This window comes from Oncorhynchus nerka, linkage group LG9a (assembly GCF_034236695.1).
Source record: "Oncorhynchus nerka isolate Pitt River linkage group LG9a, Oner_Uvic_2.0, whole genome shotgun sequence".
In the NCBI taxonomy this organism is placed as follows: Eukaryota; Metazoa; Chordata; class Actinopteri; order Salmoniformes; family Salmonidae; genus Oncorhynchus; species Oncorhynchus nerka.
Window position 1 is genome coordinate 36,157,632 of NC_088404.1, and position 5,948 is coordinate 36,163,579.

The following is a 5,948-nucleotide window of genomic DNA, read 5'->3' on the forward strand; positions in this document are numbered from 1 at the left end:
ACGTTCTAAAGAAGCCTATAGGACTACCACTTTGCTTTCACAGAGACTAGGCTACTACTACGCTAAATAGCTGACGATTACAAAAACAGACCAAAAACAGTGACAAACAAAACTTCTGATGAAAGAAAGAGAACGGTTAGCCACTGCATTTACAAATACACAGTGAATATGAGTAGAAATGCAAATACATCAACTTAAACACAGGAAGCACCAACGACTCGGTCAATAGAAAAGTGGAAGATGACGCAGATGCTAAGCTACAGGACTGTTTTGCCTGCACAGACAGGAATATGTTCCCGGGATTCCTCCGATGGCATTGAGGAGTACACCACATCCGTCACTGGCTTCATCAATAAGTGCATCGATGATGTCATCCCCACAGTGACTGTACATACATACCCCAACCAGAAGCCATGGATTACAGGCAACATCCTCACTGAGCTAAAGGGTAGAGCTGCAGCTTTCATGGAGCGGGACTCTAACTCAGAAGCTTATAAGAAATTCCGCTATGCCCTCCGACGAACCATCAAACAGGCAAAGCGTCAATACAGAGCTAAGATTGAATCGTACTACACCTGCTCCGACGCTCGTTGGATGTGGCAGGACATGCAAACTATTACAGACTACAAAGGGAAGCACAGATGCGAGCTGCCCAGTGACACGAGCCTACCAGACAAGCTAAATTACTTCTATGCTCACTTCGAGGCAAGCAACACTGAAGCATGCATGAGAGCATCAGCTGGACAGCTGTGTGATCATGCTCTCTGTAGCAGATGTGAGTAAGACCTTTAAACAGGTCAACATTCACAAGGCTGCAGAGCCAGACGGATTACTAGGACATGTACTCAGAGTATGCTATGACCAACTGGCAAGTGTCTTCACTGACATTTTCAACCTGTCCCTGTGACTGTAATATCAACATGTTTCAAGCAGACCACCAAAGTCCCTGTGCCCAAGAACACTAAGGTAACTTGCCTAAATGACTACAGACCTGTAGCACTCACAGCTGTAGCCATGAAGTGCTTTGAAAGGCTGGTCATGGCTCACATCAACACCATTATCCCAAAAACCCTAGACCCACTCCAATTTGCATACCGCCCCAACAGATCCAAAGATGACGCAATCTCTATTGCACTCCGCACGGACCTTTCCTACCTGGACAAAAGGAACACCTGTGTGAGAATGCTATTCATTGACTACAGCTCAGCGTTCAACACCATTGTGCCCTCAAAGTTCATCACTAAGCTAAGGAACCTGGGACAAAACAAACCCCTCTGCAACTGGATCCTGGAATTCCTGACGGGCCGCCCCCAGCTGATCCTCAACACGGAGACCACTCAGGGGTGTGTGCTCAGTCCCCTCCTGCACTCCCTGTTCACTCATGAATGCACGGCCAGGCACGACTCCAACACCATCATTAAGTTTGCCGACGACACAACAGTGGTAGGCCTGATCACCAACAACGATGAGACAGCCTATAGGGAGGAGGTCAGAGACCTGGCCGTGTAGTGCCAGTATAACAACCTTTTCCTCAATGTGATCAAGACAAAGAAGGTGATCGTGGACTACAGGAAAAGGAGGACAGAGCACGCCCCCACTCTCATCGACAGGGCTGTAGTGGAGCAGGTTGAGAGCTGCAAGTTCCTTGGTGTCCACATCACCACATCATGGTCCAAACACACCAAGACAGTCGTGAAGAGGGCACGACAAAGCCTATTCCCCCTCAGGAGGCTGAAAAGATTTGGCATGGGTCCTCAGATCCTCAAAAAGTTCTACAGCTGTACTATCGAGAGCATGCATCACTGCCTGGTATGGCAACTGCTCGGCTTCCGGCTGCAAGGCACTACAGAGGGTAGTGCGTACGGCCCTGGGGCCAAGCTTCCTGCAATCCAGGACCTCTATACCAGGCGGTGTCAGAGGAAGGCCCTAAAAATTGTCAAAGACTCCAGCCACACTCGTAATAGACTGTTCTCTCTGCTACCGTGAGGCAAGCGGTACCAGAGCGCAAAGTCCAGGTCCCTGAGGCTTCTTAAGAGATTCTACCCCGAAGCCATAAGACTCCTGCACAGCTAATCAAATGGCTACCCAGACTATTTGCATTGCCCCCCCCCCCCCTTTACGCTGCTGCTACTCTCTGTTTATTATCTATGCATAGTCACTTTAACTCTACCTTCATGTACATATTACCTCAATTACCTCAACTAACCTGTGCCCCCGCACATTGACTCTGTACCGGTACCCCTGTATATATCCTCGCTACTGTTATTTTACTGCAGCTCTTTAATAATTTAATAATTTGTTATTTTTATTATTATTTTTTACTTAACACTTATTAACACTTATTTTTCTTAAAACTGCGTTGTTGGTTAAGGGCTTATAAGTAAGCATTTCACTTTAAGGTCTACTACGCCTGTTGAATTCGGCGCATGTGACAAATACAAATACAATTTGATTTGATTTGAACCAATCACATTAATGAAGCGGTTTCCTCTATCTGCTTGGACCCCCAAAGTCTCTCCACACAGCGTAGGCCTAATTGGGCAAAAAAAGTCAAAACAAAGGACAATGTAACAGTGATACCTTCCAAAGCAATACACATTTGGATTCTGTCAAAAGGGAACAAACACACATTGATACAGTTGAAGTAACAAACATAGGCCTACCTTCTGAGCACAGTCGACCACAACCAAACAATTGCCTTCAAGCCAATCAAACACAGCGACACCGCAGGAGCACAAACCTTCAAATAAATCTTGCAGAAAAGCTAATATACATGCTTTTGTCACTTCTAGATTAGACTACTGCAATCCTCTACTCTCCAGCTACCCGGATAAAGCACTAAATAAACTTTCATTATTGCTAAATACGGCTGATAAAATCTTGACTAGAATCCCCCAAAATGTATCATATTACTCCAGTGCTAGCCTCTCTACACTGGCACCCTGTTAAGGCTAGGGCTGATTTCAAGGTTTTACTATTAATCTACAAAGCATTACATGCTTTTGCTCCTACCGATCTTTCCGATTTGGTCCTGCCATGCGTACTGTACAAGATGCAGGCCTCCTTATTGTGCCTAGAATTTCTAAGCAAACAGTTGGAGGCAGGGCTTTCTCCTATAGTGCTCAATATGTATGGAATGGTCTGCCTATCCATGTGAGAGATGCAGACTCGCCCAGGGGTGCAGTCTGGCCCAGGGGTACAAAGGTGAACGGCAACGCACTGGAGTGACAAACCACCCTTGCTGTCTCTGCCTGGGTGGCTCCCCTTCCTCCACTGGGAATCTCTGCCTCTCACCCTATTATGAGGGCTGAGTCACTGACTTACCAGCGCTCTTCCATGCAGTCCCTAGGAATGGTGCGTCATGTTGTGCCAGGCTTTTATTGCTATATGGGTTGAGTCACTGACGTGATCTTCCTGGATGGTTTTCAAGGCCTCTCGGGCTCGTGCGGTGGAGGAGATCTTCGTGGGTTATACTCAGCCTTGTCTCAGGGTAGTAAGTTGGTGGTGTGTTGATATACCTCTAGCGGTGTGGGGGCTGTGCTTTGGCTGTGGGTGGGGATATGTCCTGCCTGGTTGGACCTGTCCGGGATATCGTTGGACAGGGCCACAGTGTACCCACCTAACGATATCCCCTGACAGGGCCACAGTGTCCCCCGACCTCCCCCTGTCTCAGCCTCCATTGTCTATGCTGCAAAAGTCTATGTGCCGAGGGGTGTGGCTCAGTCTGTCCTATCTGGTGTCCTATGTGAACTTAAGTATGCTCCCTCTAATTCTCCCATCTCTATCTCTCTCTCCCCCCTCCCGGAGGACCTGAGCCCTAGAACCAAGCCTCAGAACTATCTGGCCTGATAACTCCTGGCTGTCCCCGTCCCCAGTCCAACTGTTCGTGCTGCTGATCCAGCTTCTGCTGTTTTGCCCGTGGCTATGGAACACTGACCTGACCTGTTCACAAGACGTGCTACCTTGACGTGCTGCTGCTCCAGTTTCAACTGTTCTGCCTGTGGCAGTGGAATACTCACCTGTTCACTGGACGTGATACCTTATCCCGGACTTGCTGTTTTCAACTCTCTCTCTCTCTCTCTCTCTCTCTCTCTCTCTCTCTCTCTCTCTCTCTCTCTCTCTCTCTCTGTCCCTCTCTCTGTCTCTCTGTCCCTCTCTCTGTCCCTCTCTCTCTGTCCCTCTCCCTCTCTAACGCACCTGCTGTCTCAACTGCTGAATGCTTGACTATGAAAAGCCATCTGGCATATACTCCTGAGGTCCTGTTGCACCCTTGCCAACCACTGTGTTTATTATTTGACCCTGCTGGTCATCTATGAACATTTGAACATCTTGAAGAATGATCTGGCCTTAAATGGCCATGTACACTTATAATCTCCACCCGGCACAGCCAGAAGAGGACTGGCCACCCATCAGAGCCTAGTTCCTCTCTAGGTTTCTTCCTAGGTTCCTGCCATTCTAGGGAGTTTTTCCTACCCGCCGTGCTTCTACATCTGCATTGTTTGCTGTTTGGAGCTTTAGGCCGGGCTTCTGTATAAGCACTTTGTGACATCTGCTGATATAAAAAGGGCTTTATAAATACATTTGATTTGTTTTGATTTGATTTAAAAGCTCTAATCTAACCTGGGGTGCTTTCATGCTGTTTGAACTGTCTGTTATTTAGGGTCCCATTGGAGACACTGACCAAAATTGGGATTCCTATCCTTATCGTACCCTGTCACACAATGCAGTGTAAAAAAATGTACCCATAGAGATAGATAGAGGACTGATCTTTGTATCTGTGCCATTATAGCATCTGTGAAAGCTTGGGCAGCACATCTCCATTTTGAAGTAGTCAATTTTATTCTTCACGATTGGCTGGTGAGGAGGGATCAGCCAATGAAGTTTTCTGTGGCTAATAAAACAATTTTCCACCACCATTTTCAGATTTTAAGACACCTTATGATGTTGCACACCCTTGGCTGTTGTCGGAAAATCTGAAAATGGTTGTGTAAAAATTGTGTTTTAAGACAATACACATATTTGTCCTGTTTGTTTTTCAGATGGCACACCATTAACTGCCCTGTGCTTCGCTGTCCATGCATAGGCTATAGCCTACTCTACTCTACAGAAAGCCAGCATGTGCAGGCGGGAGCGGAATTAAGAAATCGGTCCCGCACATACTTCTATTGTGTACCATGACAGTGAAGCCTGTAATGTTAGAGCTGTTTATTGCTGTGTCCGTGTGATAGGTAGGGAATTAGCTGGAGAAACTGACAGATCAATAATGTACATTACCATACTGACTCAATCTTCAATCGTTTGGCTGATGGTTTCATCCTTTGATTCAGGTCTAGTCTGATAGAGACAAAAGAATAGCTAATGTTAGCCTACTTTTGGCCAGCTCTCTCTCTAGCTGGTACATCAACTAGCCAAGTTTACTTCTGAAACAGGACAAAACAAAGGCTACAAACCATTTCTATACAAACAACAGCTGTTAGATAGTAATAATAGCCACCTCAAATCTCTATCTAACAGATAGCTGGAAGCTAAAACTGACCTGGCTGTGGTAGCTACTAGCTAGCATAGCTAATTAATGCATATCAATTGAGAGGGGATGAAACATTACATGTTAGTTACAATTCTAGCTCAGCACTGGGAATAAATACTAGTTTCGTTTAAAAGATCAGTTAACTAAAGAGTAGCCAGTTTCCGCTCTGTTTGATTTTACAACTCGGTGAAAGAGCGCAACTCAGACACACTGAACTATGCTCAACTCCCATGTGCTGGTCCAGCCAGCCATCTAGAAACTGTGCCTTCATACAGCCTGTCAGCCTGTTCTGCAGTGTCCGGCAGGCCCTGAATATTCCAAACATTCTGAGGCGTCCGTATGGTCCTAAAGCACACCTTTGATGGTTTTTGTATCACATTGCAATGATTAAAGTACAGTCATTTACAGTGTGTGCAAATGG